Here is a 26704-nt window from a genome sequence, read left to right as displayed (position 1 = left end):
GAGAGCCCCGGCAGTGCACCCCCAAGCAGACCCCAGCCATATGTTTTATGTGTCATGTTTTTCAATTTGCCCAACCTTCAGTAGTCTTGTAAAATCTACAAAGGCATAGCCGGTCGAGACCTCCCCAGCTCCTATCATATCCTCGTTAAGTTTACTATTTTCTCTGTTTAATAGGACTCAGCTCATGTTCCCTATATTGGAACAAACATTTAGATGTTCCCGCTAGTCCACTCTACATAGCGGTATTTAATTAACCTTAGTATGCTTAGTCTCATGCACCTCACAAGCCTTAAATATGTGTGTTACCAGATAGGCTCCCAGCCCCCCCAAGTCCCCTCAAATACACCACTACGCATAGGTGGAGGGACCAAACACGGTTGATAAACTAGCATGTCGACTAGCTATAGCTACCCACTTCCATGCTTCGACATACCAACGAGATAACGTTTAAATTTGAACCTGACTTAGCTAAGTGAACCCTCAATGTTTTGCATAAATAACTTGTTTAACCTGTATGATGCCAAAATTGAAACTTTCATAAAAAAGAGGCCGTTACGCCTGAGGGTGCATGTAACCATTGTATAATTTTCTCTGTGTAACATATGTTTCTCATGCATTAACCTCATGTTCTCCTTTCTGTATTGACCCATCTTTTGCCTCAATAAAAACAAAGATTGACAAAAAAAAAAAAAAAAAAAAAGATTATTGTGATGGGATCTCTTGCGTGGTCCCCGGTGTTCATTGCGCCTGGAGGTCGCTGTCGCTTGTCGGGTTCTGTCGCTTCTAAGTGATCCGCCATCTTGGGCCTTCCCGTCTCCTCGATTCTTATGGAGATCGTAAGGTTTGTCTGTCGGTGTGGGGTTTGGGGTAGCCCGTCAGGCGGGGACCGGGATATCCCCCACCGGTCCAGAGGGGGGGGGTGCATGTTTTGTTCTCGTGCACCGCAGTTGGAATCCGGCGGGAAGGCGGCCGTCCTTCCCCCCTACTTCCAGTAGGCCTCATTGCACCGCCGCGGTTCCCGGTCGAGTCAGGCTTCAAGTCAGGTACTGGCATGTTCGTGGTTGCTTCCCCCAGCTCACAGGCAGGTTTGTGGGGAAATTGCGGCAGTTAAGCTAGAGATTTCTGCAAAATTTGGGCCTACACTGCAGGAGCTCAAGCAATGTGCTTCTAGCCAGCTTGCCTGTTCGGCTCCGCCCCCTATGTGTTTTCTTTTTAACACCTTACTTCATGTATTTATGTGCCTTTAATCTCTTAGGGAGTTATTTCTCTGAAAAATTACTATTGTGCATACTTAATTCCATATTAATAAAAGCTTGTTAGCTATACAAGTGAAATTATGTGAAATAGTGAAAGCTTATCAGCTATACAAGTGAGGCTATTAGAACAAAATGACTGCTTAATTGTGTCTAAAAATCTCAAAAATAAAAAAATAAAAAAAATTGCTCTTTATTTTTCTGTCGCAAGAGTCTTTTCATCTTTTCTCTTTGATAATGGTTAACCAGCTGTTTGCTTCACTTGCATCCAAAAAAGTTCTCTTTTCTTGTTTCCAAATAAACTTTAAAGATGTCGGAAGACCCCATTGAAATCTAATCCCATCTTCTCAGAAAGTCTGTCACGGTAGAAAAGGATTTTCGCCAAGTCCTGGTGTAATAGGATAGATCTTGCAAAAAAATTATATCTTTATAAATAAAATTTATTTGGGGTTTGATACGACTGGCTTTCGTTAAAATTATTGCTCATTGATAGTGAAGAAAAGCTCACTATTACATCTCTTGGAAGGTGTTTAGCAATTGTATTGGGTTTGTATATTCGATGGAAATTTTCTATTTGATGTTCATCTGGAGGCATTTTAGGTAGGACTTCTTTGAATAAGTTATTTAAGTATTCTTTTAATTTTTCATTAGTAATTTCTTCAGAAACCCCTCTTATTCTTATGTTACTTTTTCTTGATCTATCTTCCAAAACTGCTATTTTCTTTTCAAGATTGTCAGCTTTATTTGTTAAAAACTGCATTTCTATATTGATTGCTTTTATTTGAGTTCCAAACACTTCACATTTTTTTCCACTTCTACCACTGATATAAAACAAGATATTAAAAATGTTGCAATGTCATTAAAACTTATTAACATATCTTGTTTTAGTGTATTGAGTTGTAACTCCAGCACTTTCTTAAGTTGATCTAGTATGTTAATTGAAGCAATTGCTTGAGTTTGTGATAAAGATTGAGCAATTGGAATTTCCAAGTTAATGTTGGAGGTATTAGTCGGGTGTGTCATGCATTCAATTTGCTGTTCCTGCACGTCTTTAATAGGAGTTGAAAAAAATCCATATAACCTCTTTTCTGTTTGTTGAACTGATTTAATTTCTTTTTTTTTTTTTTTAGTCGTTTTTCTACTTGTCATTTTTATTTCTTAGGTGAGTTTTGTTTGTAGCAGTTTAGAAGATTACTGAGGGTTTCTTTTTCTTTTCTTTCTCTCTTTCCTTTCCCTTCCTCTTCTCTTCTTTCTTTCCTCTTGTTTGTTTAAAAAGGAAATCTCTTTTGTTCTCTATATAGAAAAGAGAAACGCTCTGCAAATTTTTTTTTCTTTTTTCTCCTTTTTCCCTTCCTTCCCTTCCGTCGAAGCCCGTCAGTGTACTTTTAGCATAAACTTCAAACATCAAACACCACTATATTGCTCCAAACTAGCCACACCAACTTTTCATTCCACTTCGTCGGATCATTCCTAACAGCCAGCCAAATAGTGATCACGGAGCGGCGTGGTTAGCTCGTCTCCGCGTTCATTCTCCTGTTCTCCGTTCCGGACCCGCCTACCTCTAGCACGTGTAGCGTCTCACGTCATCACGTATCGCCAAAACCCAAGGTTTCTTTTTTTTTTTTTCCTTCTTCTTCCTTTCTTTTTTCGGGGGTAAAACTGTAAATAATACCACTTCTTTCCAGACATACCTACTTCGTGTCTGATTTAAAGACACCGTAAAGACTGATTTTCTAAAGGAAAATTTACAGTCTTTGTGCTAAAAAGGGAGGATTTCCTCCAATGATTTTAAATTTATGTTTTTGGTATTGTTATGTATATGTTTTTGCAGCAACAAGGAAAGATAATGGTGATCATCGAGTGGAAAAGGATGCTAAGATGTCTCGAAAAGTAACATGATAAAAATGCTTACACTCAATGTTCAAGGGATGAATACTATAGCAAAAAGAGCTTTATTGTATAGGTATCTAAGTGAAAAGCAATTTAATTTAATATTTTTACAAGAAACCCATTGGAGGCAAATAGATAAACAGAATTGGGGAGGTAAAAGATTTCCGCTTATAATTCAAGCTTCTAATAAAGATTAAAAAAAAATGTGGGGTAGCTGTAATATTTGGAGAAAAAATTAAAGTTGAAATTATCCATCAGGTACAAGATATTAAGGGTAGATATTTGATAATAATATGTAAAATTGATTCTATACTTTTTACATTATGTAATATATACCTTCCAAATTATTCACCAGTTTCTTATTTAAAAACAATACTGGAAAAAGTAGATGAAATTAAAGTGGGTAAGTTAATATTAGCAGGAGACTTTAATGCTGTATTGGATCCTCAGATAGATAAAAAAAAATAATGAAAGGAAACAATTTAAATCAAATGGTGATAAAACAAGCTAAAGCTTTAAAAAAAAAATTAAAGATGAGTATAATTTATTTGATATCTGGAGAATTTATAATCCCAACGAGAGAGATTAAACGCATTTTTCTAAAGTTCACTTCTCTTATTCAAGATTGGACATGATTTGGGTAGATCCAAGCATTATTGATATGATTAAAAAAAACAAATATCAATGAAATAGTTTGGACAGATCATAATGGGGTGTCTTGTGAAATAGCCTTTTGTATACCTAAAAGAGAAGCTTATACTTGGCGTTTGAGAGATAATTTGCTTTGTTCTGAAACAAATAAAATCTATATAGAAAATAATGTCAAAAATTATTTTAAAGAAAATTTTTCAGAAAATATTGATCCATCTACCTTGTGGTGTGCTTTTAAGGCTGTTATAAGAGGCCACTTTATCAAATTACAAAGTCAACTTGATAAAAATATTACTTTATCCTATTTACATACTGAATTAAGAAATATGACATATCAAAAAACAATCTCCATCCCCTGAAATCTACGAAAAAATATTAGTATTGAAAGAAAATATAAAGCAAAAATTAATAGAAATGACAGCCAAAAATATGGCTAGATTAAAACTTAAATACTATTCTAAAAGGTAATCGAACTGAAAAAATGCTATCTCAAAAACTCAGAAAACAAAAAGGACAGAACAAAGTGGAAAAAATAATATATAATGGAAAAACAGCAATAACTCCTAGAGAAGTTGGAAAATATTTTAATGAATTCTACAGTAACCTGTATAATATATCTCAAAACAACACAGATGATGATGATGATATTAAAAATTATCTAAAAACTATAAAGAAGTTTCAACTAACAGCCATGGACAATGAACTTTTAAACAAACCTATAACTATGGCCGAGATTATGAAAGTCATAAATGAGTTAGAAAGATCAAAAACACCAGGCCCTGATGGGTTTAGTAACTTATTTTATAAAACATTTAAAGATCTACTATGTCCATATTTGACTAATGCTTTCAATACAGTGGCAGATAGAGGATTTATGCCAGCAGAGATGTTGAAGGCCAATATCTTGCCAATTCTAAAAAAATGACAAAAATCCCACCGATATTAAAAATTATCATCCAATATCTTTGATAGATGTAGACACCAAGTTATATGCTTCGGTTTTGGCTGCCAGAATAAAGAAACTTCTTCCATTAATTATCCATAAAGATCAAATAGGATATGTTCCAGGTAGAAATTATTATACAAGCATAAGGAGAATTATAAACATCTTGGATGATGCAAATAGAAATAATATTCCAGTTCTGACTGTCGATTGATGCTGAGAAAGCATTCGACAGAGTCAGCTGGAAATATTTAGATGCTGTCTTATCACACTATGGACTAGAAGGCTGGATTAAGAAAGCTATAATGGCTTTATATGTAAATCCAGTTGCACGCACCATTGGACCCAATATTGTTGCCCCATGGTTTCAACTTAAAAATGGAACTCGGCAAGGTTGTCCCCTTTCACCATTACTTTATTTGCTGACTATCGAACCATTGGCTGAAAATATTAGAAATAATAGGAAGATTAATGGCTACAAAATAATGGATGAAGATCAAAAAAAATCAGTCTATATGCTGACGATATTTTAATCACTGTTACAAATCCTAAACGTTCATTAGAACATATTATGCAGGAAATAGATCGGTACAGCTTTATATCAAATTATAAGCTGAATGTAAACAAATCCTTGATCTTAGATATTAATCTAAAAAAAAAAATGCAACAAGAGATTAAAAACAGTTACGATTTTATTTGGGTCAAAGTCAGTATGGATTACTTAGGAACTAAAATAACTAGAGATAAATAGGATTATGGAAATAAATTTTTTGGCGTTATTATTGAAGCTTAATAAATGGCTAAAAGATAGTAGAAATATAGAAATCACTTTTTGGGGACGAATAAATTCATATGTTATACCAAAGTGGAACTATATGTTCCAAATGTTACCTCTCCACATCCCAATTTATTGGCTTCAGTTAATACAAAGAAGCTTTACTCAATACATTTGGAAAGGTAAGAAGCCAAGATTAAAACAATCAATATTAGCACAAAAACTATATAAGGGTGGACTCGCTTATCCATTTATAATGAATAATTTTAAAGCAGCTAATATTTTGCATATTTACAGAATGCAAATTGAAGAAAACAAAGATGAAGGCTGGTATAAAAGGAAATGAAGGCAGGAGAAGTCCCTAGTTTAGATTGTTTAATTTGGAACATAGATAAAACGTTAAAAAAAAAAAAAAAAATAGATTATTCTAATACTATTTTGACCCAATTATTGGAAAATTGGTTCAAAATTAAAAAAGCATTGAATGTATAAAAAAAGGTTCCGAGTTATTTGGAGCTAAATATCGTAGAAAATCAAGTGGAAGATCTAAATCTTAATAATTGGAAAAAAACTAGGGATAACACGACTAGAACACTTATTAACAGAAGGAACAATTAAAACTTTTGTCCAAATAACATGTGAATATAATCTTGCATCTAGAGAGGTGTTCAATTTTTTAAGACTTAAAAGCTATATGAATATACATCTCATGACACCAAAATCTAATTTGAGCAATTTGACCGATTTATTATTTACCTCAAAAAAAAAAAAAAAAAAATCAATAAACCACTTTCTAAAGCTTTAATGTTAACCAAATCAATTGTTAAGGATATAAAGCCAACAGCTATACATGCATGGAAAAAAGATTTAAACATTGATATTAACATGAAACAATGGGGTTCTTCAATGATGGATGTTAAGAAGAATATACATTCATTAAACTTGTTAGAAACACATTTCAAAGTTCTAAATAGGTGGTATTTAGTACCAGTGAAATTAAATAAAATATATCCCTTAACTAATCCTATTTGCTGGAGGTGTAAAAGTACTAGAGGTAATTTTAGACATATTTGGTGGGATTGTCATAAATTAAAAAAAATCTTTGGTCGATAATACAAAACTTCATTTCCAAAAATCTAAAACTCGAGTTGACAATTTCTCCAGAGGTAGTTTTGTTACATTTAAATTGGCCACTTATGGCGTATGAATTAAAAGTAATCCTTATACATCTCTTTTTAGCTGTTAAAATAGTGATTGCGAGATGGTGGAAAAAAAATTCAGAAGTCCCCTGGAAGAATGTAAAAAACCAACTCGAGTTTCAGATTAAAATGGAGTTGATGTTAAGCAAACAAAAATTAAGTAAAAAAGTATCTGGTTGAAATGTCTTGAGTTGATTGATGTGGGAAATACTACTGATTAGTTGGAGGTAGTTCACATTCCTTGAACATTGGAAATTTATAAGCTATATCCTAAGCTCCTTCCACTATACTTGGGAATTTTTTTCTTATTTTGCTGCTATATTGTAAATTTGTATAGTATATGTATTATTGGATATTTAATGTCAAATTATTTTTTAAAAGAGGTCTGTATTTTCCTCTTCTTTTATGTAATTAGCTCCTGTCTTTGCAAAAGCACTTGTGCCTCCCAGGCCTAGCTCTCTTTTTGACTTGTCCCAAGCTACAGAGATCAAGCAGTCAACAAACAGTTCCAAAGACTCCCTGAACAAATCCACACCGTTCAAAATGGAACCAACATAACATTCTTTATTCCTTTGCCTTTGAGGACTTGTCCTTAAGCATGTGGCGACAAACATTTAAAATTACATCACCAAGATTCATCTCAGTTATTTGGTAGAAATTAATTAGCAACACTTGTATTCCATAACTATATTCGCAAGTAGGACCACTAGACCTCTAAAAATTACAATAGGTGAACATTGCAGTAACCTACAAAAAGGTTAGGCGTGGTTTATTTTTTGTTCTATCCCTGTATTGCCACAAGGCTGGGGAATCCTTGTAAGATTTACTGCAGCCCCTTTTTTGTAGTATATAGTGAGCACCCAAATTTTGTATCTGTTTTATAACCTAAACAGACACACACTCAGACAGACACACACACAAATTATTATTGGTTTTATTTTCAGTTAGTCCACCCTGTCTCCCTACCTTTGGGAGAGCTGGAGTGGGTAATTTCCATGGTGCCCAATGTGGCTGCTATGCTGTGATCTTCAAGCTCCTCGTACTTTGTTACCTCACTTGCCATTTAGTTGTGCCAGGGCCAAAGTGATGTCAGATCCCAGCTCCCAACATCACTGCAGGAGGTTGTGGGCTGCCTTAAGGTGGTGTCAGGGTACCTGTGGTCTCTACCTCCGAAAGAGGTAGAGACTTAGCTGTTCCTCCATCCAGACGGTCTGATGGCTCCCTTCCCCGTGGTCTATCCGGTCATGCTAGGCCGGCCGCGAGGGAGTGACTGCCTTTTACAGCATCTAGGCAGGAAGTTGTCATCAGGACACTCCCCCGGAACGACCTGTCAGTCAATTGCTGCAGGACCAATCAAGACGCCTCGGAGGCGTGGTTACTGCTCTGAACAGGGTATTTAACAGAGCTTCTGTCATTAGCTCATTGCCCTGTCGTGGTTCTAGCTTGTTCTAGTCACTCAGTGCTTGTGTATTCTATTATCCCTTTTGGTTTTGACCCGGCTTGTTTACCTTACTCTGCTTATCTCTGTTACCCTTGACTCGGCTTGTCTCTCGCTTACCTGTCTTCTGTTACCCTCGACCTCGGCTTGTCTTTGACCATTCTATACTGTACTACTTACGTTAGTCCGGCCATTCTAAGGTCCGGTATACGTATCTGGCTACTGTTTGTACTCTGCGTGTTGGATCCCTGTCCCGATCCTGACAGGTGGCCAGTGATGAACAGGCTAAAACACCCAGAAGCTAGGACAACATTCCTAGTAGACATGGCAACCTGGGATTTGTTGTGCCCTGATATATTGTCATACATAGTCCAAAAGGTCATAAATATATACATCTGCATACAAAATTACCTGAAAGAAGTGACAAGACAAACAGAACACACAACGTTTGGACAACATGTCAAAGCCTGTTAAACATCAAGTATCCTCTTTGAATTAACATGATTCACTACTGTTATCAAGTTTGTACCCCAATGTTCTTTAAAACACAAGATATGGCAATCTTTCTGCGGAGTGCACTATGTACCTTCTTGTTACTATTAACCTGTGTTACCCTACAATGCCTCCTCTCTATTCTGTACCCCATAACGCATGTGCCATAATAAAAGAAAGATTTACAAAAAAAAACACAAACATGTCAAAGCCTTTTTCTGAATTATTCAATTAGTTTATTGTGCACGTGGATTGAATGTGGTATTAGTTTCACCATGTTCTAGTTACAGTGCTTATTTGTTCTTTAATTGGTGCAATTAGTTGGTAAGAAAATCATTTGTGAAGGATGCTTGTACATGCCATGGTGCCAGCAGTTAAATTAGATCCATTGCAGGTTTTGGGATGAACCAAAACTATACATTATGGATATTTTTTTTGTAACCCACAGATTAACAGCTCTGCTGAGCCCGTCACTAGACTGTATAAAAAGTTACTTCTGTCCCCTAATAGACTGTGGTAGCTTCATCAGTTATGGCCTGAAGTGAAGAGGGGGTTAAAAAAATAAAATAAAATAAATAAAAAAGATAGATAGATAGATAGATAAATTATTCCTACACATACCTAGCAGAAAAAGCCCCTTAATTACTTGTACCCGCCTCATTCAACACAATTATACACCAACATGTATCAGAATATGAAATTGGAGATGAATGGGGTTTTCCGATGACCACGTTAAAGTCCTCATCATACCATTAGCCACATTTTACAGACGTATGTCATCAAAAGGATTTCCGTTATCCATTGTTCAAGAGAGGTCACAAAAAAAATATACTATTGTGCTTATTATTCATAAGCACAGATAATTATTAATAGACATAGCTCAATCTGGTATTTGTTCAAATGCTCTTAGAATTAAACTCTTGTTGCTGTACATACCCCATGAACTAGTTATTGTGGAAATGGATCTGAAACACTGCTCTGTAGCGAAAATGCAAAGTGAGTTTCAAATTTATGGCCAAAATAGCCAAACTGGAATAATAAGTTAACTAGGTTTTCATTTTAGCTTCTCTGGCCTCACTTAAGTTTTCTTTGAATCCATTTTGAATTCTCACTTTAGTAAATAACCCTGTAAATTTGGCATCCTACAGTAAGGTCATCTGGATAATTCTGAGAGTGGTGGGTACAAAGTATTCTACATGGATTGCTCTAATCTAGACATGTGCAATTCGCTTGGTTTCGAATGTACATTCGTACGATTTTCATGCGATTCGGATGCTTACAAATGTACTAAGTGCCGAAGTCCCGAAGCGCCCAAGTGATTTGGATTTCTGAAAAGTGTCAAAACAAGAGAGAGGGATGGATTATGTGAATGATGACAGGAATCTTGACCATTAAGCCAATTCCTTTTGTGCAATGTAATGCTTGCTTGCCCAATCCGGTTGCACTATTCAATGTCCAATGAAATGAGCAATATACATGTGCAATTTGTTTCGTTCCAAATGTACATTTGTATGAATTTCACGCCATTCGGATGCTTACGAATGTCCACAGCGACGACGCTCTGAAGGGCCGAACCGAACGCCATTGGTCCGAAATGCCGAAGCAGCCAATTTTTTTTTTTTTTTTTTTTACTTACCCGAATTTCTGAACCAATTTTTTTGCCCATTCACATCCCTACTCTAATCCACTCTCTCAGTATGTCCAATGACCCACTATGATTTGATGTAAATAATCTTCTTTAACCCCTTAAGGACACATGACGTGTGTGACACGTCATGATTCCCTTTTATTCCAGAAGTTTGGTCCTTAAGGGGTTAAAGGCTCTGTTGGGAGAAAGAAGGGGATATATTATTTTAAACCAAATATTGGGCTGAGGGTCAGTAATGGGCATATATAAAAACTTCCAATCGGATAGATATTTTCCTGTGGACTGGAGGGGTGCAAGTCTACTAGTTCATGAGGGCTTGCCTATAATTTTTTGTGTCCATCCACAGAAAATATAAAAACAATATATATATTATGAAAAAAATAATAAAGAATGCATCACACAGTATAGAAGAAAAAAAAAAAAACGGAACCAGTAATCACATCACTGAATCCTTGCAACATTGCCCTATATGAAAGAAAGAAAAAAAAAAAAGCTAGATTGCCCTGCCACAGAGGTCATTGGCAAGATAACATGAAAAAAAAAAAAGAAATAATAGACTCTGTATAGGATTCATAGGATTTCTCTCATCATTTCACTCTAGTTGTGGATATATGCACATTCCTGATCAGAAGGCACACACGTCTAAAAAACCCACTTTGTTATGGACATATGCAAATATTCAAAGTTTTAGAATAACAAGTTGTATTTCTTAAACTGTGTACTTTGTCTTCAAGAGATTTTGCAAACTGACAATTTGTTAGAATGGAACATATTGTTTTTCATACAATGTTTCCTTAATAAACGACCTCTTACCCATATTCAGTGAATATGGGTTTCTGCAGTGGCGTACACACAACCCATGGGGCCCCGGTGCGAAAACTGATCTGTGGGCCCCCCCCCCCCCCGCTTACTCTGCGCGGGCTGGGGCCGCAACACATGGTGGGCGGGCACCTGGTCGCAGGGCTGCGACCCGTGCGACCGCGGTATGTACGCCAGTGCATGCATAAACACATACACTTAAAGGACCACTACAGACACCCAGATCAAATCAGCTCAATGAAGTGGTCTGGGTGCCAGGTCTCTCTAGTTTTAACCCTGCAGCTGAAAACAGCAGTTTCAGAGAAACTGCTATGTTTCACTGAGGGTTAATCCATCTCTAGTGGCTGTCTCATTGACAGCCGCTAGAGGATTTTCTGCGATTCTCACTGTGAAAATCACAGTGAGAAGACGCTGAACGTCCATAGGAAAGCATTGAGTAATGCTTTCCTATATGGGCGGTTTGAATGCGCGCGTGGCTCTTGCCACGCATGTGCATTCGGAGCTGAGAGGCGGATCGGGACGGAGAGATCCCCAGCGCCAAGGGAGCCCGGCGCTGGAGAAAGGTAAGTGCTTTAGACACACACACACACACTCTCATGAACAGACGCACACATTTACTGACAGACACACACAAACATACTCAGTAACAGACACACACACTAACACTAACACTCTAAAACTAACACACTCACTAACACACTCACTAACACTAACACACTCACTAACACTAACACACTCACTAACACTAACACACTCACATTAACACACTCACTAACACTAACACACTCACATTAACACTAACACACTCACATTAACACACTCACATTAACACACTCACATTAACACACTCACATTAACACACTCACATTAACACACTCACATTAACACACTCACATTAACACACTCACATTAACACACTCACATTAACACACTCACATTAACACACTCACATTAACACACTCACTAACACACTCACTAACACACTCACTAACACACTCACTAACACACTCACTAACACACTCACTAACACACTCACTAACACACTCACTAACACACTCACTAACACACTCACTAACACACTCACTAACACTAACACACTCACATTAACACTAACACACTCACTAACACACACACACACTAACACACACACACACACACTAACACAAACTAACACTAACACACTCACTAACACTAACACACTCACTAACACTAACACACTCACATTAACACTAACACTCACATTAACACACTCACATTAACACACTCACTAACACACTCACTAACACACTCACTAACACACTCACTAACACACTCACATTAACACACTCACATTAACACACTCACATTAACACACTCACATTAACACTAACACACTCACATTAACACACTCACATTAACACTAACACACTCACATTAACACACTCACTAACACTAACACACTCACATTAACACTAACACACTCACTAACACACACACTAACACAAACTAACACTAACACACTCACTAACACTAACACTCACAAACACACACACTCACATTAACACACTCACTAACACACACACTCACTAACACACTCACATTAACACACTCACTAACACTAACACACTCACTAACACACTCACTAACACCAACACACTCACTAACACACTCACTAACACTAACACACTCACATTAACACACTCACATTAACACTAACACACTCACATTAACACACTCACATTAACACACTCACATTAACACACTCACATTAACACACTCACATTAACACACTCACATTAACACACTCACATTAACACTAACACACTCACATTAACACACTCACATTAACACACTCACTAACACACTCACTAACACTAACACACTCACATTAACACTAACACACTCACTAACACTAACACTCACAAACACACACACTCACATTAACACACTCACTAACACACACACTCACTAACACACTCACATTAACACACTCACTAACACTAACACACTCACTAACACTAACACACTCACTAACACTAACACACTCACTAACACTAACACACTCACTAACACTAACACACTCACATTAACACACTCACTAACACTAACACTCACTAACACTAACACACTCACATTAACACACTCACTAACACTAACACACTCACTAACACTAACACACTCACTAACACTAACACACTCACTAACACTAACACACTCACTAACACTAACACACTCACATTAACACACTCACTAACACTAACACTCACTAACACTAACACACTCACATTAACACACTCACTAACACTAACACACTCACTAACACTAACACACTCACTAACACTAACACACTCACTAACACTAACACACTCACTAACACTAACACACTCACTAACACTAACACACTCACTAACACTAACACACTCACTAACACTAACACACTCACTAACACTAACACACTCACTAACACTAACACACTCACTAACACTAACACACTCACTAACACTAACACACTCACTAACACTAACACACTCACTAACACTAACACACTCACTAACACTAACACACTCACTAACACTAACACACTCACTAACACTAACACACTCACATTAACACACTCACTAACACTAACACTCACTAACACTAACACACTCACATTAACACACTCACTAACACTAACACACTCACTAACACTAACACACTCACTAACACTAACACACTCACTAACACTAACACACTCACTAACACTAACACACTCACTAACACTAACACACTCACTAACACTAACACACTCACTAACACTAACACACTCACTAACACTAACACACTCACTAACACTAACACACTCACTAACACTAACACACTCACTAACACTAACACACTCACTAACACTAACACACTCACTAACACTAACACACTCACTAACACTAACACACTCACTAACACTCACACACTCACTAACACTCACACACTCACTCACACACTCACACACTCACTCACACACTCACTCACACACTCACTCACACACTCACTCACACACTCACTCACACACTCACACACTCACACACTCACACACTCACACACTCACTCACACACTCACTCACTCACTCACACACTCACTCACACACTCACTCACACACTCACTCACACACTCACTCACACACTCACTCACACACTCACTCACACACTCACTCACACACTCACTCACACACTCACTCACACACTCACTCACACACTCACTCACACACTCACTCACACACTCACTCACTCACACACTCACTCACTCACACACTCACTCACTCACACACTCACTCACACACTCACTCACACACTCACTCACACACTCACTCACACACTCACTCACACACTCACTCACACACTCACTCACACACTCACTCACACACTCACTCACACACTCACTCACACACTCACTCACACACTCACTCACACACTCACTCACACACTCACTCACACACTCACTCACACACTCACTCACTCACACACTCACTCACACACTCACTCACACACTCACTCACACACTCACTCACACACTCACTCACACACTCACTCACACACTCACTCACACACTCACTCACACACTCACTCACACACTCACACACTCACTCACACACTCACTCACACACTCACTCACACACTCACACACTCACTCACACTCACTCACACACTCACTCACACACTCACACACTCACTCACACACTCACTCACTCACACACTCACTCACACACTCACTCACACACTCACTCACACACTCACACACTCACTCACACACTCACACACTCACTAACACACTCACTAACACTAACACACTCACTAACACTAACACACTCACATTAACACACTCACTAACACTAACACTCACTAACACTAACACACTCACATTAACACACTCACTAACACTAACACACTCACTAACACTAACACACTCACTAACACTAACACACTCACTAACACTAACACACTCACTAACACTAACACACTCACTAACACTAACACACTCACTAACACTAACACACTCACTAACACTAACACACTCACTAACACTAACACACTCACTAACACTAACACACTCACTAACACTAACACACTCACTAACACTCACACACTCACTAACACTCACACACTCACTAACACTCACACACTCACTCACACACTCACACACTCACTCACACACTCACACACTCACTCACACACTCACTCACTCACACACTCACACACACACTCACACACTCACACACACACTCACACACTCACACACTCACACACTCACACACTCACACACTCACACACTCACTCACTCACTCACTCACTCACTCACACACTCACTCACACACTCACTCACACACTCACTCACACACTCACTCACACACTCACTCACACACTCACTCACACACTCACTCACACACTCACTCACACACTCACTCACACACTCACTCACACACTCACTCACACACTCACTCACTCACACACTCACTCACACACTCACTCACACACTCACTCACACACTCACTCACACACTCACTCACACACTCACTCACACACTCACTCACACACTCACTCACACACTCACTCACACACTCACTCACACACTCACTCACACACTCACTCACTCACACACTCACTCACACACTCACTCACACACTCACTCACACACTCACTCACTCACACACTCACTCACACACTCACTCACACACTCACTCACACACTCACACACTCACTCACACACTCACTCACACACTCACACACTCACTCACACACTCACACACTCACTCACACACTCACTCACACACTCACTCACACACTCACTCACACACTCACTCACACACTCACACACTCACTCACACACTCACACACTCACTCACACACTCACTCACTCACACACTCACTCACACACTCACTCACACACTCACTCACACACTCACTCACACACTCACTCACTCACACACTCACACACTCACTAACACACTCACTAACACTAACACACTCACTAACACTAACACACTCACATTAACACACTCACTAACACTAACACTCACTAACACTAACACACTCACATTAACACACTCACTAACACTAACACACTCACTAACACTAACACACTCACTAACACTAACACACTCACTAACACTAACACACTCACTAACACTAACACACTCACTAACACTAACACACTCACTAACACTAACACACTCACTAACACTAACACACTCACTAACACTAACACACTCACTAACACTCACACACTCACTAACACTCACACACTCACTAACACTCACACACTCACTAACACACTCACTCACACACTCACTCACACACTCACACACTCACTCACACACTCACACACTCACTCACACACTCACTCACTCACACACTCACTCACACACTCACTCACACACTCACTCACACACTCACTCACACACTCACTCACTCACACACTCACACACTCACTAACACACTCACTAACACTAACACACTCACTAACACTAACACACTCACATTAACACACTCACTAACACTAACACTCACTAACACTAACACACTCACATTAACACACTCACTAACACTAACACACTCACTAACACTAACACACTCACTAACACTAACACACTCACTAACACTAACACACTCACTAACACTAACACACTCACTAACACTAACACACTCACTAACACTCACACACTCACTAACACTCACACACTCACTAACACTCACACACTCACTAACACACTCACTCACACACTCACTCACACACTCACACACTCACTCACTCACACACTCACTCACACACTCACTCACACACTCACTCACACACTCACTCACACACTCACTCACTCACACACTCACTCACACACTCACTCACTCACACACTCACACACTCACTAACACACTCACTAACACTAACACACTCACTAACACTAACACACTCACATTAACACACTCACTAACACTAACACTCACTAACACTAACACACTCACATTAACACACTCACTAACACTAACACACTCACTAACACTAACACACTCACTAACACTAACACACTCACTAACACTAACACACTCACTAACACTAACACACTCACTAACACTAACACACTCACTAACACTAACACACTCACTAACACTAACACACTCACTAACACTAACACACTCACTAACACTAACACACTCACTAACACTCACACACTCACTAACACTCACACACTCACTAACACTCACACACTCACTAACACTCACACACTCACTCACACACTCACACACTCACTCACACACTCACTCACACACTCACTCACACACTCACTCACACACTCACTCACACACTCACTCACACACTCACTCACACACTCACTCACACACTCACACACTCACACACTCACACACTCACACACTCACACACTCACACACTCACTCACACACTCACTCACACACTCACACACTCACTCACACACTCACTCACACACTCACTCACACACTCACTCACTCACTCACACACTCACACACTCACACACTCACACACTCACACACTCACTCACACACTCACTCACACACTCACTCACACACTCACTCACACACTCACACACTCACTCACACACTCACTCACTCACACACTCACTCACTCACACACTCACTCACACACTCACTCACTCACACACTCACTCACTCACTCACTCACTCACACACTCACTCACACACTCACTCACACACTCACTCACACACTCACACACTCACTCACACACTCACTCACACACTCACACACTCACTCACACACTCACTCACACACTCACTCACTCACACACTCACTCACTCACACACTCACTCACTCACACTCACTCACTCACTCACTCACTCACACACTCACTCACACACTCACTCACTCACTCACACACTCACACACTCACTCACACACTCACACACTCACACACTCACTCACTCACACACTCACACACTCACTCACACACTCACTCACACACTCACACACTCACTCACTCACACACTCACTCACACACTCACTCACACACTCACTCACACACTCACTCACTCACTCACACACTCACTCACTCACACACTCACTCACTCACACTCACTCACTCACTCACTCACACACTCACTCACACACTCACTCACTCACACACTCACTCACACACTCACACACTCACTCACACACTCACTCACACACTCACACACTCACTCACTCACACACTCACTCACTCACACTCACTCACTCACACTCACTCACTCACTCACACACTCACACACTCACTCACTCACACACTCACTCACTCACACACTCACTCACTCACACACTCACTCACACACTCACTCACACACTCACTCACACACTCACTCACACACTCACTCACACACTCACACACTCACTCACACACTCACTCACACACTCACTCACACACTCACTCACACACTCACTCACACACTCACTCACACACTCACTCACACACTCACTCACACACTCACTCACTCACTCACACACTCACTCACACACTCACACACTCACACACTCACTCACACACTCACTCACACACTCACTCACTCACACACTCACTCACTCACACACTCACTCACTCACACTCACACACTCACACACTCACTCACACACTCACTCACACACTCACACACTCACTCACACACTCACTCACACACTCACTCACACACTCACTCACACACTCACTCACACACTCACTCACACACTCACTCACACACTCACTCACTCACTCACACACTCACTCACTCACACACTCACTCACTCACACTCACTCACTCACTCACTCACACACTCACTCACACACTCACTCACTCACTCACACACTCACTCACACACTCACACACTCACTCACACACTCACTCACACACTCACACACTCACTCACTCACACACTCACTCACACACTCACTCACTCACACTCACTCACTCACTCACACACTCACACACTCACTCACTCACACACTCACTCACTCACACACTCACTCACTCACACACTCACTCACACACTCACTCACACACTCACTCACACACTCACTCACACACTCACACACTCACTCACACACTCACTCACACACTCACTCACACACTCACTCACACACTCACTCACACACTCACTCACACACTCACTCACACACTCACTCACACACTCACTCACACACTCACTCACTCACTCACACACTCACACACTCACTCACACACTCACACACTCACACACTCACTCACTCACACACTCACACACTCACTCACACACTCACTCACACACTCACACACTCACTCACTCACACACTCACTCACACACTCACTCACACACTCACTCACACACTCACTCACTCACTCACACACTCACTCACTCACACACTCACTCACTCACACTCACTCACTCACTCACTCACACACTCACTCACACACTCACTCACTCACACACTCACTCACACACTCACACACTCACTCACACACTCACTCACACACTCACACACTCACTCACTCACACACTCACTCACTCACACTCACTCACTCACACTCACTCACTCACTCACACACTCACACACTCACTCACTCACACACTCACTCACTCACACACTCACTCACTCACACACTCACTCACACACTCACTCACACACTCACTCACACACTCACTCACACACTCACTCACACACTCACACACTCACTCACACACTCACTCACACACTCACTCACACACTCACTCACACACTCACTCACACACTCACTCACACACTCACTCACACACTCACTCACACACTCACTCACTCACTCACACACTCACTCACACACTCACACACTCACACACTCACTCACACACTCACTCACACACTCACTCACTCACACACTCACTCACTCACACACTCACTCACTCACACTCACACACTCACACACTCACTCACACACTCACTCACACACTCACACACTCACTCACACACTCACTCACACACTCACTCACACACTCACTCACACACTCACTCACACACTCACTCACACACTCACTCACACACTCACTCACTCACTCACACACTCACTCACTCACACACTCACTCACTCACACTCACTCACTCACTCACTCACACACTCACTCACACACTCACTCACTCACTCACACACTCACTCACACACTCACACACTCACTCACACACTCACTCACACACTCACACACTCACTCACTCACACACTCACTCACTCACACTCACTCACTCACACTCACTCACTCACTCACACACTCACACACTCACTCACTCACACACTCACTCACTCACACACTCACTCACTCACACACTCACTCACACACTCACTCACACACTCACTCACACACTCACTCACACACTCACACACTCACTCACACACTCACTCACACACTCACTCACACACTCACTCACACACTCACTCACACACTCACTCACACACTCACTCACACACTCACTCACACACTCACTCACACACTCACTCACACACTCACTCACACACTCACTCACTCACACACTCACTCACACACTCACTCACACACTCACACACTCACACACTCACACACTCACACACTCACACACTCACACACTCACACACTCACACACTCACACACTCACTCACACACTCACTCACACACTCACTCACACACTCACACACTCACTCACACACTCACTCACACACTCACTCACACACTCACTCACACACTCACTCACACACTCACTCACTCACTCACTCACTCACACACACTCACTCACACACTCACACACTCACTCACACACTCACTCACTAACACACACACTCACTAACACACTCACTAACACTAACACACTCACATTAACACACTCACATTAACAAACACTCACTCACTCACTAACACTCACACACTCACTAACACTAACACACTCACTAACACTAACACACTCACTAACACTAACACACTCACTCACTACCACTCTCACTAACACTAACACACACACACACTCACTAACACACACTCACTAAACACACACACACACACGTTTTTTCTGTTTTTTTTTTTTTATTTAATCCCCCCAGCCTCCTTACCTGTGTGAGAGCTGGGGGGATTCCCTGGGGTCCAGTGGTGTTGCTGGTCACCCGGCTGGCGGGCGCGCGAGGGAGCACTGTCCCCTGGGTGCTCCCTCTTCAGCTCCCTCGCGCGCCGCGTACTGATACCGGAGCCGGAAGATGACGTCATCTTCCGGCTCCGGTTTCAGTGCGGTGCGCGAGGGAGCTGAAGAGGGAGCACCCAGGGGACAGTGCTCCCTCGCGCGCCCGCCAGCCGGGTGACAGCAGGGCCAGCCTCGGGGGGCCCGGAGGTGGCCGGCTCCTGGGCCCCACAGCAGAAGAGGCTGGCCCTGTGGGTACATACCGGGTCGCAGGGGCGGCCGGGCCCCCTGGTGGGCCGGGCCCGGTCGCAGCCGCGACCCCTGCGACCCTGGTATGTACGCCACTGGGTTTCTGGCTTTGGGACTCCATCTTGTCCTAGGTTTGTGTAATTCCCCAAGTCAGGGAATTTCCAACATCATTTGCACGCTTATGTTTTAGAGAAAAGTCAAAATAGGATCAGCGCCAACAATGCCACAAATATGGGGGGTATATATGATGAACAGGCAGCACACCTATATAAAGGGGAGCACCCTCCAATCCCCTATGGATAATTAGAAATAGAGCAAAAAACTAAATAAATGGTGCGCCTTTAATGCAAAAAAAATATATATAAAATATACACATAAAGTAGTTACGTAACTAAAACCAAGTACAGGATAATAGTCCACAATTAATAAGAGAAATTCCTGTAGAGCAGCGGTGATTCGTCACAGATGTAGACTTGTAGTTTCAGCCATATGGCAAGAGAAGCAGAGAAAAGGAAATCCAATAGTACAGTAGGCAAGTTTATATGGATATGAAGAAATATAAGTATTACTCACAATTTCCAGAGCTAAAATCCAGCTCTGGTATGAAATGCGTGAAGTGGAATAACCCCCACTCAAGGATATATGGAGTTGCAACTTGAAATTCAGTAGTCCAACGATGGTTCCAGCAGAAAAATAAAAAGAATAAAATATATAGTGCTCACTGTATTTACTGGAGTATAAATTTAAAAAGTATGAAATGTACTCACAATATATTGAGCAGGGCTTACTGCTCGGTGTGTAGCGTATGGGTGGTATAATCCCCACCTAAGGATTCTTTTGGCGTTTCTTAGAATGATGAAAGCCAAAATAGTCAGGCTTAGAGATAAAATAATAAAAAGTGAAATAAAAGTAGGAAAGGAATGTGGCAACTAAAATATTTAGGGTCAAAGTTCCTTTGTTATAACAATTTATAAAAAAAATTAAAAAAAAATTCTAGACGCGTTTTGCCTACAACAGGCTTCTTCAAGTAGAAGATAAAGCATGGCAGGGCCAGCACTTTCGTTAGGTCACAGGCGGTCAAATGGGCAGAAACCGTAAAAATAAGATCAGAATGGCAGTCAGGCGCCAGCGGCACAGCCATTACTCACAAGATGCTGATTAGCTTCTGGTCGGCGCATGGCTGCACTGGATCCTCATCCCATGAGGTAGCTCGAGGGGGTACTGTCTGTGCGCTCCGCCCCCTGCCCCTTCCATGGGGACATGGAAGGGATTAAGGAGGAAGTGGGGCCTTTCACTGGGTGCACTACTCACTCGCTCCTGCCCCCTGCACTGTACTTGGGGACAAGTGGGCGGGAGCATAGTAGGGAATGATGGGATGCCAGGCAGCCAGTCGCATTCAAGATGCTTGGAATACATGATATTTGAAATGAAGGCAAGTGTGTGTGTGCGTGCCTCTGCATGGGTCAGGGCGCGCGTGTGTGCGTCTGCATGGGTCAGTGCGGGTATCAGTCCTTATGGGTAAGTGAATGTGTGTGTGCGCATGGGTCACTGATTGTGAGACTGTATCTATGCATGTGCCAGTTATTGCATTTGTGCACAAAGGACAGTTTTAATCTCAAAATATAAAAAAAAATTATTAAAAACACTTTTAAACGAACACTATAGAGTTTAGAATATAAACCTGTATTTTGAACACTATAAATGTTTAAAAAGATTAAGAAAATGTAAATAAAAAAAAGAGAATGGGACAGCAAAATCTTTTTTGCCTAAGGCAGTAAAAATCCTTGAACCGGCGCTGTCTGTAAGGGGTGCATTTCATAGCTGAAAAGAGACATACATCCATCAAAAGCAGCCCAGACTTTCTGTCACTATTCAAAGACTCACAGTGCAGCCCAATGAGAAGTTTTTGCAAGGCAATTGCCTCCCTCTTGAATTTAGCTCCACTGAGTTAAGCAACCAGGAAGTATGAAGACCTGTTGTCTGTTTGACAGTTAATTGGGTGTAACAAGGTTAATTTCTAAAAGTGCTAATGTCTTCACACAAAGCATTTCAGCAAGCTAAAGTGTTCTAGGGGTCTGGAGTCCCGAGTCCCTTTAAGCTGATCCACGCACAAATTTGCCTCGTATAAAAGTATGTGTTATTCCTGGGCAAGGATCAATCGAATGCTTCTCGTAATAGATCATATTATGAACCTTTAAATCTTATAACAGTTTGGCAATATACTGTTAAGACATATGTAATCTTTAAAGGGAAACTCCAGTGCCAGAAAAACGATCCGTTTTTCTGGCACTGGAGGGTCCCTCTCCCTCCCACCCCCCAATCCCCGGTTACTGAAGGGGTGAAAACGCCTTCAGTGACTTACCTGGGACAGCGGCGATGTCCCTCGCCTCTGTCTCCACCTCCGCGACGCTCCTCCTTGTGATTACGTAGGCGGGTGGGCGAGACTAATCTCGCCCACCAGCCGAGGAGACCAAATGCGCATGCGCGGAAATGCCGCGCATGCACATTACGTCTCCCCATAGGAAAGCATTGAAAAATCATTTCAATGCTTTCCTATGGGGTTTTGAGCGATGCGGGAGGTCCTCACACAGCGTGAGGACGTCCAGCGACACTCTAGCACAGGAAACCTGTGCTAGAAACTAGGAAGTGACCTCTAGAAACTAGGAAGTGACAGCCACTAGAGGTGGAGTTAACCCTGCAATGTAATTATTGCAGTTTATGAAAAACTGCAATAATTACACTTGCAGGGTTAAGGGTAGTGGGAGTTGGCACCCAGACCACTCCAATGAGCAGAAGTGGTCTGGGTGCCTGGAGTGTCCCTTTAAGTACTTACATCAAAATAGTTAAAGTGTGTAAATTGAAATCCTAAACACCAGAATTTAGTAACAAGATTGCAGGGACAGGATATATACATTAACACCATTTCATTACGTGGAATTGTTCTTGCGGTTTATATTGTCCACTAAATGTTGATTTTATTCACAGTTCCGGTTGTGATCAATAGAGGGAGGATCAGAAAATTAAACCAATATATATATATTACATCTTCTGTTTCACATTATTGGTTACTTTTTCCACGCCTGATCTGTAACCCAAATGGTGGGAAAATGCACCAATCAATGTACTGATAAATAGATACTGTAGCGGATTGGTACCGGGCTGTCCCACGACATGTATGAGAATAAGTGTATTTGGTCATATGGCTGGTTTAATGTATATGTACATGTATAGAAAGCATGGTATCCGGGTATAATGACAGTTAAATGTATGTAAAGAATTGTATTCCTCTAGTTGTTCGGTAGAATCATTCAAATAAAACAAGGGAATGAAACTACCGAACAACCAGACCACCCAGGAATGAGTGTGCCTCCAATTACCGTTTGCAACAATGTTGCAAACAGGTAATTGGCAATCAGTGCAGTGTGGTCTTTGTCCTCTGGGTGGCCGCCATTCGGGAAACAAACACGTGGCGGCGGCCATCTTAAACTACCGAACAGCGGTGTTTTGCCGTCGAGTGTCTGGAACTAAAATCGGACACTTGACTAGGCAAACACCGCTGAGACCTCCATACTTCCAGAAATTCGTATGGAAACTACCGAATGACCCGACGTTCGGTAGAAAGAACCCCATAAACAAGGGAATTCATTCAAACCCTCTCCAGGCTCTATAACACAGGCAATTCGCCTGTTTTCATTCCCTTGTTTGTGACCGACCGCAGGGCCAAAATGCATGGAACTGTTTTCGGATACTTTACCCATGCGGTCGGTCAAATCTTTGGAACCCCATATCTCACGAACCATTCATCCGAATGGGCTAATTTTTAAGTATGTTGGTCCCCCAGAATAGAGCTATCTGGGGATGTTGGATTTGTGGATGTACCCCAAGTATTTAGGGTACATCCAAAACTCGGGGAAAACTGTGTACACAATAAGGGGATTATGATGCTAGAGGAGGGGAGGAGATCTGTGGGAGGTTACTACTTAGAGATTGGATAATGTCTTAAGTGTTAGAACCTCCTCCCTTGCATGGGAGAGGGCTTTATAAGGAACTGTGGAATAAAGCTTGTCAGTCTACTCCTGAAACTGTGTGTCGTCCAGTTATTGGGATTGCGATGGGGATACTGCTGTATTACTTTACCTGCTGGAAACCTTGCCTATGGACTTAACATCACCTTGTTCCTGAGCCTCACTGGAATCTCTAGTGGAGAATAGCTGTGCAAGATCGGCTCTCCGCTACATTGGTTGGCAGCGCTGGGATCCAAACTCACAGAGGAACAAGCGTAAATGGAGTACGGATGGAGATTGATTTTTCTGCGCTAAAACGCTCCACGCTAAAGGACCTCCTAGAGGCAAGGGGTATACAAGCCAGCAATAAGAAGAAAGCAGTACTTGTTACAGAACTCATGGCAGAGTACAGAATGGAGGGCGATTCAGTTCCGGCACAGAGGGAGCCGGGAGGAACACCACAAGGATCGGAATTCCAGAGGCAGGTTCAGTTCAGGCTATCCTTTTATGGGGAAAACCCCCCAACAGAAATTGTTACCAGGACAATGGCCGAGGTACAAGAATTCATCCTAAGGACACAGGCACCAGAACAAAGCTCTGCAATTAATGTGCCACAGGAAGGTAAGCCTAAAATACCATACCAGGCTTTTAAAACATATGTGGAGGCAGAGGAAGATATAGACACTTTCCTGCAAGACTTTGAAAGACTGTGTGCACTGCATAAAATTAACGCAGAGGACTGGGTACCTATTTTGGCCGGAAGGTTAACCGGGAGGGCAGCAGAGGCATATCGGACTGTACCTAATGACGAAATAAGGAATTACAGTAAAGTGAAAGAAATTATACTCGCCAGGTATGCTATAACACCCGAGGCATACCGGCGGAGGTTCCGGGATCTAAAGAAAACAGAGAAGGACCCGCACGCAGAGTGGGCATGCCGATTACAGGGGGCAGCGCTCGGGTGGGTGCAAGCTAGCAAGGCACGTTCTATGGAGGATGTAATACAAATGTTGCTGATGGAGCAGTTCTATGAGGGAGTAACCAATGAGGTCCAGGAATGGGTAAGGGACAGAAACCCTACTTCCCTTACCGAGGCGGCTAGGAAAGCGGATGACTACCTGGATGCACGCAGGTCACAAAAACCTGCAGCTCCAAAAGCAACCTTTAAAACATTCGGGGGAAACAACTACACCCCAGCTCCACCGAGACCGCTACCACCACCTCCACCACCCGCTGCACAGCCCCGGTT

The 26704-nt window shown here is 41.6% G+C and overlaps 1 protein-coding gene across 1 annotated transcript in view; it reads left to right on the top strand.

Moving 5' to 3' along the window:
- Positions 1 to 672: 672 nt before the first annotated feature.
- The window catches only part of RALA (RAS like proto-oncogene A), a 227512-nt gene continuing 201480 nt past the window's right edge, over positions 673 to 26704 (top strand). The window contains exon 1 of the mRNA XM_063452139.1: positions 673 to 685. The gene's annotated coding sequence lies outside the window, so the exon portion shown is untranslated. The remainder of the gene's footprint in view (positions 686 to 26704) is intronic.

Source organism: Pelobates fuscus, chromosome 4 (genome assembly GCF_036172605.1).
Source record: "Pelobates fuscus isolate aPelFus1 chromosome 4, aPelFus1.pri, whole genome shotgun sequence".
Lineage (NCBI taxonomy): Eukaryota > Metazoa > Chordata > Amphibia > Anura > Pelobatidae > Pelobates > Pelobates fuscus.
Note: the sequence above shows the minus strand (reverse complement) of the source record. Positions and strands in the feature narration are given on the sequence as shown.